The 15621-nt window shown below is 43.1% G+C and overlaps 1 protein-coding gene across 1 annotated transcript in view; it reads left to right on the top strand.

Annotated features, from left to right (window-relative positions):
- Window positions 1-9922: 9922 nt before the first annotated feature.
- Window positions 9923-15621, top strand: part of LOC139386095 (fibronectin type III domain containing 3A) — a 165062-nt gene continuing 159363 nt past the window's right edge. The window contains exon 1 of the mRNA XM_071131517.1: window positions 9923-10267. The gene's annotated coding sequence lies outside the window, so the exon portion shown is untranslated. The remainder of the gene's footprint in view (window positions 10268-15621) is intronic.

Raw genomic sequence — 15621 nt, forward strand, 5'->3', positions numbered from 1 at the left:
TATTCTTTTGAATAACAAACACATTACAGGTGAAAAGAGCCTACAGTAACACATAATGGCCCATCTGGGATGTTTATGAGGGGGATTTGAGTGTGCAACATTGGGCTAGGGAACTTGTAGCTTCTCTCTAAGTGCGCGTTCGCAAAAAACATAAGAGCGCTGATGGACTCTGATCTCAGACGATTTCGTAGCTTGGTGACAAACTGTCCACCGATATAAGGTCCTTTCTGCCTCCAAGATGTCGCCTTTATGGTGGGAAGCGCCTTAACCAGCTGTTGGAGGTGTCCCGATCTTTATTTGTGGCATCAAACAATACCAGTTCCTTACATAGCAGCGGGAAGAAGGGATACTGAAAAATCACTATACAAAAAACAATAATATATATATATATTTTTTTTATGGAGAACTTTTTTTATAATCTCACAAAAGTAGTACACACACGTTCTGTATTAGTAGATCTATAGCTGTCTGTAGCACAGGCAAGTTATTATTTATAAAGAATGTGATCCTTGGAGAATCTTGTGCATGTCATCACTTCTCTCCCATGTCAAGGGGGGTGGGGGGGGGGGGGGGGGTCAGTTGTCATGGAGATCACTTGTTGTAAGTTTTTGGCCTCCCCTTGTGCACTTCAAGATGCTCCCTACACAGTTTAAATTACTCAAAGGTTAAACTACATAAAATATTCCAAGGGACCTCACCACTGTGCAAGAGGTGCAATCAGGATGAGGGGACGTTGACCCACTGATTTTGGACATGTCCTTAGTTACATGCTTACTGGGCTTATCTAAAGCCTTAGATAAGAGTCATAGTCTCAGAGCCATTGATCACTCTATTTGGCTACAGTTGGTGGGAATTACCAGGAAGGGAAGACTGTCTCTCTTATTAGCCAAAAGGCTCATATTGTAAATTTGGAAATTGGAGACTGTACCTACCTTTGAAATGTGGTTACGGGATTTAGGGAATGTAATACATATGGAGAAGATTCGATACAACTCCTCCAATAGAAGTCCAATGTTATAAAAATAAATATGTCAGCCGATACTGGTTAAATGGTCTCTTCCCCCTTCATGATGATCTGCTGCTACTGTGTATCATACACCACTGAATATGTACTTGTACAATGTTTGTATCTCCGTCTTCTTTTTTTCTGTTGGAAAATAATAAACATATTAAAATAATAATCATATTAAAATAATAAACATATTAAAATATTTATCATATTAAAATAATAAACCAATTCAAATAATAAACCAATTCAAATAATTAACATATTCAAATAATTAACATATTCAAATAATTAACATCATCATAATAAACGCCATCTTTCGGGGCCTGCTCTTACAGGGCTTTATTTAGGTCCTACAGGGCTTTATTCAGCTCCTACAGGTCTATAGGGCTCTCTGACTCTGCATCTTCCTCCTTGGCCTCGAATAGCAGGTCTTCGACAAGGCCATTTGCTGCGATGGCATACTGAAGACGTCGTCGGGTAGTTTGCTCAGAACAGATGGATTCAGGAGGTACCTGTAAATATAAAAAAAAAATAAGACGAAATCACTTTCACATAGGTACTGGCATAGTCTGATGATTTACCGAAGATAGAATCATAGGCAATCGTTGTAGCCTAAACTATGAGTGTTTTAATAATAGGGAATAAAACATCTTTATTACACTATATGCTAGTGTAACCGGTGTGAAATGGCTAGCTAGTTAGCGTTGTGCGCGCTAATAGCGTTTCAATTGGTGACGTCACTCGCTCTGAGCCCTTGAAGTAGTTGTTCCCCTTGCTCTGCAAGGGCCACAGGTTTTGTGGAGCGACTGCTTCGTGGGAGGCAGTTGTAGATGTGTGCAGAGGGTCCGTGGTTCGAGCCCAGGTAGGGGCGAGGTGAGGGACGGAAGCTATACTGTTACACATTGGAATAATAAAATATAAATTAGATACATATGCAAGCCTATGCCTGAAGAGGAAGACCAGGTTATTTTGCATCCACTGGCTGAATCTGGTCTCGACGGTATCTCCAGGCAGATCGGGGCTCAATCCGGCATGGACCGAAAGATTCCATCTGCCACGATGAGTGGCGTCCCGCTGGCAGAGTTACTCCACAGCCATTTTGACAGGTTTTCAGACTAGGTGAGATTAGCTCTTACAAAAGTTTCAGCTGCCCAAATCACTCACAAGAAGTCCTGGATTGACATCAATTAGAGCCTTGCACACTGATCTGTGCAACAGCACATATCGCTCCACCCATAAAGGCGAGACCGTTCCAGCGGGTTCGACTATCCAATATCGGGGTCGGTTCATTCTCCATCTCCTGTTGCACGTAGGCCTGAAGCTTATCATTGCTGACTGTGGCCCTGTGAAAGTGACATGCGATCTTTAGGATCCTCTCCACTGTGTTGTACAGATCATCTCGCACGTGGGACAGGGCTCCGATTCCCTCTTCTTCTTCCGTCAGTTCCATCATCATCCCTGCTGTCATCATCACTGGTAAGTGGCTGCTGTAGCGGATGTGTAACGGCTCTCATTTGCTTTGGACGACAAAGGACACAGTGCTGTTCTCTTCCGCGGTTTATTCTGCAGACACAAACACAACACAAACACAACACAAACACAACACAAACACAACACAACACAATGTGTAAACTTTAGAGCAACTGAAAATTCACCATGAAATCTCCATCAAAGTTGAACAACTCTGTATCTTTTTTTATAATAGTTGTAGAAAAGCTAGTTTCTTTTTTTAAACACCAAAAAAAACAGTTACCTTTATTTAACTAGGCAAGTCAGTTAATAAGAACAAATTCATACTTACAATATGTATCATGACATCTCCAACAACATGACGACAGAGGAGCGCTCAACTTATTATGTCTCCATCTGGTGGTCATGACACAGCACCGCAGCACATGGCCTCCACCTATACAGTCACATAACATTGGTCCATAACAGTTTGGGAGCACGTACCTGGACACACACACACACACACACACAACACAATGTGTAAACCTCAGAGCAACTGCAAATCCGTCATGATATCTGATTCACCTTAAATAAAAACACATTTACACTTCACGAGGTGACTAATCTCACTAGCAGGGAAAGTACAGGATGGACGCTAGCTAGCCTTTAGCGTACATGTCCATACAATTGTAAATACAGGGAACAACTCTGAAACACTATCATATAACAGGTCAACATCGATAGTGATTATAAAACAATATAGTTTTCAGCCTTAACATACATTAGGTATAATTTTAAAAGTGAAAACACTGGGCGCAGCATGGAGCACGATACATAACCTCCAATCAAAGTTGAGCAACTCTTTGGCTGGATGCTGCGTGATCATGCAGACGTAATATGAGATATATGACGTAATATGCACAGAGAGGCAGTTGCACAAATAATACAGCAGGTGGCTCCACAACTACACATACATACATACATACATACATACATACATACATACATACATACATACATACATACATACATACATACATACATATACTGCACATACATACATACAGGTCGGCAAAAAAGTATTTAGTCAGCCACCAATTGTGCAAGTTCTCCCACTTAAAAAGATGAGAGAGGCCTGTAATTTTCATCATAGGTACACTTCAACTATGACAGACAAAATTAGAAAAAAAATCCAGAAAATCACATTGTAGGATTTTTAATGAATTTATTTGCAAATTATGGTGGAAAATAAGTATTTGGTCACCTACAAACAAGCAAGATTTCTGGTTCTCACAGACCTGTAACTTCTTCTTTAAGAGGCTCCTCTGTCCTTCACTCGTTACCTGTATTAATGGCACCTGTTTAAACATTCAACGTTGGCCATGCTGTCAGTCCAGCATGATTTCTGCTACTTGCAAAACAACTGGAAACTCAGAACTGGGAAATCTCAGACTTCAGTGAGCTCAAGACAACTGGGGACTCTGCAAAAAATGAGCTCCGACTGGGAAAATGCGTTTTGAACGATCATCCAACTCAGAATTCCAAGTCGGGAACTCGGGCCTCTTTCTAGAGCTCTGTCCTGAAGATCACTAACATCATCATACGACCTTGTTTTTTTCTGAGTTCCCAGTTGTCTTGAAAGCACCATAAAGCCAGAGAATGACAGGCTTTGATGACAAAGTTTGATGGCAGAATTTGTCCACGAAGGATCGTCGCGCCACCTTCCTGTTCAAGCGAGCACAGCACAACAAGGTGAGTCCAAAAATGTCTTGTACTCTGCTGCATAAAATATGTAATATGCCAGGGAGATGTGTATACTATAGCTAAGGAAATAATACTAAGTGTATGTTGTGTAGTAAGCTGTTAGTTGCCCATATGCCTTACCTTAATCATTTGGTCTCTTTTCCCATTATAACTTAGCCTACTGTTATTTTGGTGGTGCACCTGTAGACTATAGCCTGTTTTAAAGAAACATTATAAGAGCTTTCATTGTCTGCTTGTATGCTGCCTTTATTTATCCTACGGTTCTGACTTGGTGTACAGGGAGAATGCTGTAAGAACTGCCCGTGTTCTGAATTCTGTCTCTGTACATTTAAAAAATGACAAACAAATAGTTTATTGACCACGTCCTTCCTAGCTCGATCATTAATTTCTTAATCAAAATTACGGTTGGCCTCTTATCCGTTCGTTGCCTCCTTATGCCATAGTTTGTGCATCTCAATTGTCAGTAGAAAGCACATTTGTTTAAGCAAGTCAGCCATATCAGCTATGTTTTTAAAAAGGCAGTAAATGAGGCTGAATTAACTTTTTCCCTGCTTAGACAAGGCTCTGCTGATAGCCAGGTGTAGCAGTGGTAAGGTGTTGGGACTGCTGTTGGGACAGCTTTATGTAGGCACTAACAGTTTGTGGGCACCGTTTGTCACTTTTTATAGTGCAATTAATGTATTGTTTAGAGTTGTGTTGTGTAGTGGCTTTGCTGGGATACATCTACCATTTTTTTGGGGGGGGGGGGGGGAGTTTGCCACACCAAGATGTACATGCTAAAATCGTCACTGCTATCAATACGCCACTGCTATTGAGATCCAAGATGGTGTAGCAGTCAAATGTCTTTGTCCTCGTCTTGTCCCATGTCCCCATCAATATATCTCCTGCAACCCGCCTCACCCAATGTGGTATGGATCTGCTATTTTATAAAGCCTTTTTTTTTACTTTCGAACCGGAATCCCCCAACAGAAGCTAGCCAGCTAACTAGCTAGTAGTCAGCTAACCACTGCTAGTGGTCATCAGCTAATCTCTAGCTCGGAAATCTCTCGCCAGTCTGCACAACGGGATCCAAACCAGAGCATATCGGACTTATTTCTCTCCACATCTCCGGTTTCCTACCGCAAGCTCTGAACCTTTTCACCTGGATCATCACAGCTAGCTAGCTGCTATCCGAGTTGCTACTCCTGGCTAATGTCTCTGTCCCGAAGCAAGCACCAATTGGCCTGGAGCTAGCCCATGCTAGGCACATCTCCCGGCTAGCCACTCCTTGGGTTATAAATGCCTATTTTGCCAATTGGCCTGGACCCCTTTTTTACACAAAGCCCTGCTAATCCATCACGACTGGACTACCGACGTAATCTGCCTGAGGGTTCTTTTTTTGCAACAGGCCCCTCCGTCGCGACGTCCCCTGAATGTCCATCTGCTAGCCTGCTAGCCTGCTAGCCGTGGCCCGCTAGTTTTCTACAGCATATCGGAATGTTAGTTGAATCGGTCCATCTGCCAATTTCTTGGGGCACTATACCTATTTTGCCAATTGGACTGGGCACCTTTACTGCATGGAACCCTACAAATCCATCACGGCTGGTCTGCCGACGGAACCACACGAGGAGGCTACAACAGACTTCTTCTGCCGCAACACACCTCTAAGGCCCTTCTGCTAACTTGCTAGCCGCGGCCCGCTAGCTGTCTGAATCGTCGTGTCTCCAGTCAGCTTAACGACTCACTGTCCCCTATGATCACTCGGCTACGCATGCCTCTCCCTAATGTCAATGTGCCCTGTCCGTTGCTGTTCTGGTTAGTGATTATTGTCTTATTTCACTGTAGAGGCTCTAGCCCTGCTCAATATGCCTTAGCTAACCCTTCAGTTCCACCTCACACACATGCAGTGACATCACCTGGTTTAAATGATGTTTCTAGAGACAATATCTCTCTGATCGTCACTCTATGCCTAGGTTTACATTCCCTGTATTCACATCCTACCATACCTTTGTCTGTACATTATGCCTTGAATCTATTCTATCGCGACCAGAAACCTGCTCCTTTTACTCTCTGTTCCGGACAAACGAGACGACCAGTTCTTATAGCCTTTAGCCCTACCCATATCCTACTTCTCCTCTGTTCCTCTGGTGATGTAGAGTTTAATCCAGGCTCAGCAGTGCCTAGCTCCACTCCCATTCCCCAGGCACTCTCATTTGTTGACTTCTGTAACTGTAAAAGCCTTGGTTTCATGCTTGTTAACATTGGAAGCCTCCACAAGTTTGTATTATTCGCTGCCTTAGCACACTCTGCCAACCCGGATGTCCTAGTCATGTCTGAAACCTGGCTTAGGAAGACCACCAAAAACCCTGAAATCTCCATCCCTAACTATAAAATTTTACAACAAGATAGAACTGCCAAACGGGGCGGAGTGGCAATCTACTGCAGAGATAGCCTGCAGAGTTCTGTCATACTATTCAGGTCTGTGCCCAAACAATTCGAGCTTCTACTTCTAAAAATCCACCTTTCCAGAAACAAGTCTCTCACTGTTGCCGCTTGCTATATGCCACCCTCTTTCCTCAGCTGTGCCCTGGACACCCATCTATCTTCAGAGCTCGCGCTGCTAGGTGACCTGAACTGGGACATGCTGAATATTAAGATTTTTGTATTTTGTATTTTGAATTTTGCGCTTTGCAATTTCAACAGAGGTTGTCGAGGCGGGACGCTAGCGGAACACCTAGCCCAAAGAGGATTTATTAACTCTATCAGAGAAGTAGTTGGTGAACCAGGCGAGGCAGTCATTTGAGAAACCAAGGCTGTTGAGACTGCCGATAAGAATGTGGTGATTGACAGAGTCAAAAGCTTTGGCCAGATCGATGAATACGGCTCTCCAATATCTCTCTTATCGATGGCAGTTATGATATCGTTTAGTACCTTGAGCGTGGCTGAGGTGCACCGATGACCAGCTCGGAAGCCAGATTGCAAAGCGGAGAAGGTACGGTGGGATTCAAAATGGTCGGTGATCTGTTTGTTAACTCAGCTTTCGAAGACTTGAGAAAGGCAGGGCAGAATGGATATAGGTCTGTAGCAGTTTGGTTCTGGAGTATCTCCCCCTTTGAAGAGGGGGATGACCTCGGCAGCTTTCCAATCTTTGGGGATCTCAGCCGATATGAAAGAGAGGTTGAACAGGCTAGTAATAGGGGTTTCAACAATTTCGGCAGATCATTTTAGAAAGAGACGGTCCAGATTGTCTAGCCCGGCTGATTTGTAAGGGTCCAGATTTTGCAGCTCTTTCAGAACATCAGCTATCTGGATTTAGGTGAAGGAGAAATGGGGAAGGCTTGGGCGAGTTGCTGTGGGGGGTGCAGGGCTGTTGACCGGGGTAGGGGAAGCCAGGTGGAAAGCATGGCCAGCCATAGAAAAATGTTTATTGAAATTCTCAATGATAGTGGATGTATCGGTGGTGACACTGTTTCCTAGCCTCAGTGCAGTGGGCAGCGGGGAGGAGGTGTTCTTATTCTCCATGGACTTTACAGTGTCCCAGAACTTTTTGGAGTTTGTGCTGCAGGGTGAAATTTTATTTTTGAAAAAGCTAGCCTTTGCTTTCCTAACTGCCTGTGTATATTGGTTCCTAACTTCCCTGAAAAGTTGCATATCGCGGGGGCTATTCGATGCTAATGCAGAATGCCACAGGATGTTTTTGTGCTGGTCAAGGGCAGTCAGGTCTCTATCTGTTTCTGGTTCTACAATTGTTTGACTGGGGCATGCTTATTTAAGATAGTGAGGAAAGCACTTTTAAAAATAACTAGGCATCTTTTATTGATGGAATGAGGTCAATATCCTTCCAGGATATCTGGGCCAGGTCGATTAGAAAGGCCTGCTCGCTGATGTGTTTTAGGGAGCGTTTGACAGGGATGAGGGGTGGTCGTTTGACCGCAGACCCATTACGGATGCAGGCAATGAGGCAGTGATCGCTGAGATCTTGGTTGAAGACTTTGGAGGGCAAGTTGGTTAGGATGATTTCTATGAGGGTGCCCGTGTTTACGGATTTGGGGTTGTACCTGGTAGGTTCATTGATAATTTGTGTGAGATTGAGGGCATCAAGTTTAGATTGTAGGATGGCTGGGGTGTTAATTAATTAGGTGTTGCAAATCGGAGGGCCTGTTGTCCGGACCTCTGGCAGTCTCTATGTGGGTGCCACAGGGTTCAATTCTTGGGCCGACTCTCTTGTCTGTATACATCAATGATGTCGCTCTTGCTGCTGGTATTTCTCTGATCCACCTCTACGCAGACAACACCATTCTGCCCTTCTTTGGACACTGTGCTAACTAACCTCCAGACGAGCTTCAATGCCATACAACTCTCCTTCTGTGGTCTCCAACTGCTCTTAAATGCAAGTAAAACTAAATGCATGCTCTTTAACCGATCGCTGCCCGTACCTGCCTGTCCGTCCAGCATCACTACTCTGGACTGCCTTAGAATATGTGGACAACTACAAATACCTGGGTGTCTGGTTAGACTGTAAACTCTCCTTCTAGACTCACATTAAGCATCTCCAATCCAAAATGTAATCTAGAATATGCTTCCTATTTTGCAACAAAGCATCCTTCACTCATGCTGCCAAACATACCCTCTTAAAACTGACTATCCTACCGATCCTCGACTTCGGCGATGTCATTTACAAAATAGCCCCCAACATTCTACTCAACAAATTGGATACAGTGCCATCCGTTTTGTCACCAAAGCCGCATATACTACCCACCACTGCGACCTGTACGCTCTCGTTGGCTGGCCCTCGCTTCATACTCGTCGCCAAACCCACTGGCTCCAGGTCATCTACAAGTCTTTGCTAGGTAAAGCCCCGCCTTAATCTCAGTTCACTGGTCACCATAGCAGCACCCACCCGCAACACGCACCCTAGTAGGTATATTTCACTGGTCACCCCCAAAGCCTTTCCTCACAGATCTCTGCTGCCAATGACTGGAACGAACTGCAAAAATCACTGGAGCTGGAGACTCTTATCTCCCTCAATAACTTCAAGCACCAGCTGTCAGAGCAGCTCACAGATTATTGCACCTGTACATAGCCCATCTGTAAATAGCCCATCCAACTACCTCATCCCCATACTGTATTTATTTATTTAGCTCCTTTGCACCCCAGTATCTCTGCTTGCACATTCATCTTCTGCACATCTATCACTCCAGTGTTTAATTGCTGTATCGTAATTACCTTGTCACTATGGCTTATTTTATTGCCTTACCTCCCTTATTTTACCTAATTTGCACATACTGTATATATACTTTTTTTTCCTACTGTATTATTGACTGTATGTTTGTTTATTCCATGTGTAACTCTATTGTTGTATGTGTCGAACTGCTTGCTTTACCTTGGCCAGGTCGCAGTTGTAAATGAGAACTTGTTCTCAACTAGCCTACCTGCTTAATTAAATAAAGATGAAAAAATATATATATATTATAAATATAATAAATACTATGCAAGCCAGTCTTTATTGGCTAACAGATAGACTTGAATCACTTATTGTTTTTGATAAGAAACATTGAAACTCCCATCCATCTCATATGAACAGCATCCATCACAAGTGAACAGCAAACCTGGCTTTAAAAAAAACACAATTCTGGATTTCGGCTCCAGAGAAAACGTCTGTGATGCGCATGCGTACGAAGAGTTGTGTACATTCTTCTGCGAGTCAGTGCTAGAGACGGTTTGCGTTATATGCGGACCGGAGCTGGGTTAACGATCACAAAAGTGTCAAGAATAGCAGCTCATTTTGCATTTTTTTTTTGTTGGGGGGGGGGGAAACAGAGAATCTCGAAATAGCCACTTTAAAACATGTCACATAGCCAAAATCTGACTGACTACTTACTTAACGTGAGTTAACTTGGCTAGCTAACGTTAGGTTAAGAGTACCTAGCCAGCTAACTACAACAGTATCAGGTGCTGCTTGCCTGTGCTAACTAATTATCTTCGACGATTATAGCTACTTACAGTAACTAGCTAACTTCATCAATATTAATCACATTGCTGCCGCCGAGCAAGGAAACAACTGTGGTGAGTAGCATTTGGTGACATACATTTGGTGCTAATTAGCAACTAGCGTAGATAGCTAACTTAGCTACATGAGACAGTCTTGACTTGTTGTGTAACGTTTAATGCTAGGAAGCTAAACACGAGTTTTAAGCTATCCGAATGTAGCTATCGTCAGTGTGAATGTTAGTGTCGCGTGTTGTTTTTGTTTATAGTCGCTATTAGCGTGTTAATAATAGCAGCTACATGTGTTGTAGGTAGGCCATTTTTAAAGCTAAGTTTTAGCTAGTTAGTTGGCTATTAAACGGCCGACTACAACACCTGTAGCTGGCTTTCACCATAGACGCTAACGGCGATAGTATGTATCTGACCGGGGAGTTTTTGTTAAAACCCTCGACGAAAGGCTAAACATGAACACGCATCGATTGCGGTACGTTTTTGGGAACACATTTTAAAGGTTTAGGGTTTCCACACAGCCATGTTTTACAACCCTTGGTTACGGAATACAGACGGAAGATGGAGTGGACTGCCTGTGCTATCTGCTCTCTGAACACCTGTGTGTGTGTGGACGGAAGATGGACGCCACAGACGTCTTGTCACAAAAAAATGCTGTAGGCTGGAACTGAAGTTAAAACCGGTTAAAACTAGGAGTGTAAAGGTTCACCAAACCCATGGTTCGGTACTATTGCGGTTTAGGTCCACGGTGCGATTATCGGTACAGAGATAAAATGAAATGGCCTTCACAATGTTCTTTGCGTAGTCTTTTTATTATCACATTGTATTTATCACATGCACCTTCCCGTGGAAATGCTTAGTTACAAGCCCTTTAACCAACAATGTAGTTCAAGAAATAGTTAAGAAAATATCTACTAAATATACTAAAGTGTTTGTGTGTGTGAGATTTTACATATATATTTTTATGTTTATTTATTTTAGTAACACAACAAAATAACAACTACGCTACAGGTTAGTACAGGTTATGTATAGGTAATGTGTTAATGTACTTATTATGGAACCCCACTACTCTTCCTGGGGTCCAAACATATTAAAGCACTTACAATTATTTTTTTTTTAAGTAATGTTTGTAAAACAGTATATATATATATATATATATATATATATATATATATTGTTGTATGGTGCTATTAAACATTTTGTTTTCGAGATATGTAGTGGTATGTGTATATATATATATATACCACTACATATCTCGAAAACAAAATGTTTAATAGCACCATACAACAATATCACAATGTATGCATGTGTCTCTTAACAGTCCTCGTTGTTCCATAAGGTGTATTTTTACCTGTATAAAAAAAAAAAGATTCTACTGCTGCATCAGTTACTTGATGTGGAATAGAGTTCCATGTAGTCATGGCTCTATGTAGTACTGTGGAATAGAGTTCCATGTAGTCATGGCTCTATGTAGTACTGTGGAATAGAGTTCCATGTAGTCATGGCTTTATGTAGTACTGTGGAATAGAGTTCCATGTAGTCATGGCTTTATGTAGTACTGTGGAATAGAGTTCCATGTAGTCATGGCTTTATGTAGTACTGTGGAATAGAGTTCCATGTAGTCATGGCTCTATGTAGTACTGTGGAATAGAGTTCCATGTAGTCATGGCTCTATGTAGTACTGTGGAATAGAGTTCCATGTAGTCATGGCTCTATGTAGTACTGTGGAATAGATTTCCATGTAGTCATGGCTCTATGTAGTACTGTGGAATAGAGTTCCATGTAGTCATGGCTCTATGTAGTACTGTGGAATAGAGTTCCATGTAGTCATGGCTCTATGCAGTACTGTGGAATAGAGTTCCATGTAGTCATGGCTCTATGCGGTACTGTGGAATAGAGTTCCATGTAGTCACGGCTCTATGTAGTACTGTGGAATAGAGTTCCATGTAGTCACGGCTCTATGTAGTACTGTGGAATAGAGTTCCATGTAGTCACGGCTCTATGTAGTACTGTGGAATAGAGTTCCATGTAGTCATGGCTCTAGGCAGTACTGTGGAATAGAGTTCCATGTAGTCACGGCTCTATGTAGTACTGTGGAATAGAGTTCCATGTAGTCATGGCTCTATGTGGTACTGTGGAATAGAGTTCCATGTAGTCATGGCTCTATGTAGTACTGTGGAATAGAGTTCCATGTAGTCACGGCTCTATGTAGTACTGTGGAATAGAGTTCCATGTAGTCACGGCTCTATGTAGTACTGTGGAATAGAGTTCCATGTAGTCATGGCTCTATGTAGTACTGTGGAATAGAGTTCCATGTAGTCATGGCTCTATGTAGTACTGTCGACCTCCCATAGTCTGTTCTGGACTTGGGGACTGTGAGGAGACTGGTGGCATGTCTTGTGGGGTATGCATAGGTGTCTGAGCTGTGTGCAAGTATTTTAAACTGGCAGCTCGGTACATTCATCTTGTCAACACCTCTTTATAAAAACAAGCAGTGATTAAGTCAATCTCGCTTCTACTACTTTGAGCCATGAGAGATTGATATGCATGTCATTAATGTTAGCTCACTGTGTACTTTTTTAAGGGGCAGCTGTGCTGCCCTGTTCTATATTAAGGGACTATGCATAGATAATAAACAGTGAGTAGCACCAGTGTGACACTGCGTAGTATAGAGGTCCTGCATGGCAGGAAACTTAGCCCCAGTGATGTACTGGGCTGTAGGCACTACCCTCTGTAGCGCCTTACGGTCAGATGCCGAGCAATTGCCGTACCAGAAAGTGGTACCAGAAAGTCAACTAACCCAAGCCTGATGGTCAACTAACCCAAGCCTGATGGTCAACTAACCCAAGCCTGATGGTCAACTAACCCAAGCCCGATGGTCAACTAACCCAAGCCCGATGGTCAACTAACCCAAGCCCGATGGTCAACTAACCCAAGCCCGATGGTCAACTAACCCAAGCCCGATGGTCAACTAACCCAAGCCCGATGGTCAACTAACCCAAGCCCGATGGTCAACTAACCCAAGCCCGATGGTCAACTAACCCAAGCCCGATGGTCAACTAACCCAAGCCCGATGGTCAACTAACCCAAGCCCGATGGTCCACTAACCCAAGCCTGATGGTCAACTAACCCAAGCCTGATGGTCAACTAACCCAAGCCTCCACCATGTTTAGTTTTATGACTGCTGTGAAAGACATTTTAAATGAAACGTTCAGTCCAAGTTGTTCACAAATGAGTGAAGTGAACAACCACGGGCTGTATGTGCTCAGGGTCTCTGAATATGAGTGCTGTTCTAGGATCAGTTATCCTCTCTTATTTATTACAATCTTGAAGATATAACTGATCTTCGATCAGCGGTCCTACTCTTGATAATCTACATTTAGCCCCAGATACAGTATTTCTCCAGTCCAGGTGTCCTATATAAGAGTGGTCATTACAGCTGCCGAGAGTAGGCTACTGCTTTTGGGACAGACTCAGGAAGGCAGTTGTGCTGTTTATAACCACCCGAAACTGAAAAACACAACTATCACAACTATTTGTGCTTGTTTCGGTACTGTGTTGAGGTTGAGTGTAAGAAACATTTTCAAGCGAAACTCCTCTGATCTCAGTTTGTCAGATTTTGTTCTTTATGCACAATTATTGCCTGAGATATTGAAAGTCATTTGCATTTGGGGTGGACATTTTGAGGAAATTAAAATGTTCACCAGTAATGTAACGTCATAGTTCCTAAGTATTGTAGTTAAGGATGTTCTCTTTGTGACCTCATGACTGAGTAAAGACCAATTTCTGTTTCCTCAGAGCACTTGACTTATGTCTACACCCCATTCCCTATATAGTGCACTGCTTTGAACCCGGGCCAATACGGTGCCTTTGAACCCGGGCCAATAGGGTGCCTTTGAACCCGGGCCAATGGGGTGCCTTTGAACCCGGGCCAATGGGGTGCCTTTGAACCCGGGCCAATGGGGTGCCTTTGAACCCGGGCCAATGGGGAATAGGGTGCCTTTTTGGAGGCATCCTTGACCTTACCCTTGACTCGACTCATCTTCTCCATCTATAGGTGTTTGCCACTCCTCCTCCATAATGCCCCCCCCAATGTTAAAAAACGAACTACGCCCCTTTTCTCTCTCTGTTGTCTCTCGCTCTCTTGCTCATCTTTCTTGCTAAATGATGGAAGTCATTTAAAAAAAAAAAATTCTTTCTCACCCTGACTCTCACTGACACCAATTCAATTCTGTAGTAGTAGAAAGTGGTCCACTTATTTTTGCAGGGTGCTGTACTCTGGGCCATTTTCTCTTGCCATTGGGCCACTGCAGTCAGATCTTGAGAGGAGGCAATGACTGTGAGTAGTGTAATTGCCTATAACCCTGCCTGCCTGGGGTTAGCTCCGCTGCATTATAGCACTGCGTGGGTGTAGGGTAGACGGGGGACTTGGACTGGAGCTGGGCTGGCAGGTCAGTGAGAGGACCCTTAAGTGTTTGTACTCTAGCAAAGGGGAGGCTAGTATTCACATGGCCACTTAACATAATTGTGTGTGACCCACTTAGAGAGAGGTGTGTATGAGCTGTCCTCTAGGCCTGCTACAGTAGAAGTCAGTTCTCTCAGGCCCCCAGCTCCAATGAGCTGTCCTCTAGGCCTGCTACAGTAGAAGTCAGTTCTCTCAGGCCCCCAGCTCTGATCAGTTAGCCGAAGTCTACGCCCGTTCGTCTGTGATTGGTCACCTGTAGGGATTCTTCAATAATGTCTTTGCTGTCATTCAATCAGAGGCAACTGGTTTTCATGCATTTTTTTTTTTTAAATTGAGAAATACTGCACCAAACATCTTTAGTTAGGTGTAAAGTTGGGCGACTGAGATCTCCTCAGCAAAAACGTCTTAGTTATCTTAGATTCATTCGGACTATTTCAAGGAAGTGTAATTCTAGCTACGGGGTATCAAAATGGACAAACAGTGCTATTGTCACTCTTTTTCTCATTTTTTGAGCGAAGGTCTTTTTTTAAGGGAGTATGGGAGCACACACGTTCGTTTTGCCTAGCCGAGTTTGGCTTGGCGCCAGCCGACCTGAAGCACGCTGACAGCTTAAGAATCATTATTTTGCCCCACTGTGTGTGTGTGTGTGTGTGTGTGTGTGTGGATGCCCACTGAGGGGACAGAGGATTGTATCGTAAACTGAACCGTCATCAGCTTTTAATGTCCCCTTTTACTCACTGTTATTGACCTCCTTATGCTAGTACCAACCCCCACATTATTTGAAGGACTGTTATTTTCAATATAGAAACATTCATGACTACTATGTAGGCTGCTTGCTACGTTGTTGATAGCTTTGTAATAGTAGTAATGTCTGCTGTAAATTAATGAAATATTATTACATAGAAACATTAATATAATTATCATTGGCTGCTACTTTGTTGATAGCTTTGTAATGCAG

Source organism: Oncorhynchus clarkii, chromosome 27, assembly GCF_045791955.1.
Source record: "Oncorhynchus clarkii lewisi isolate Uvic-CL-2024 chromosome 27, UVic_Ocla_1.0, whole genome shotgun sequence".
Lineage (NCBI taxonomy): Eukaryota > Metazoa > Chordata > Actinopteri > Salmoniformes > Salmonidae > Oncorhynchus > Oncorhynchus clarkii.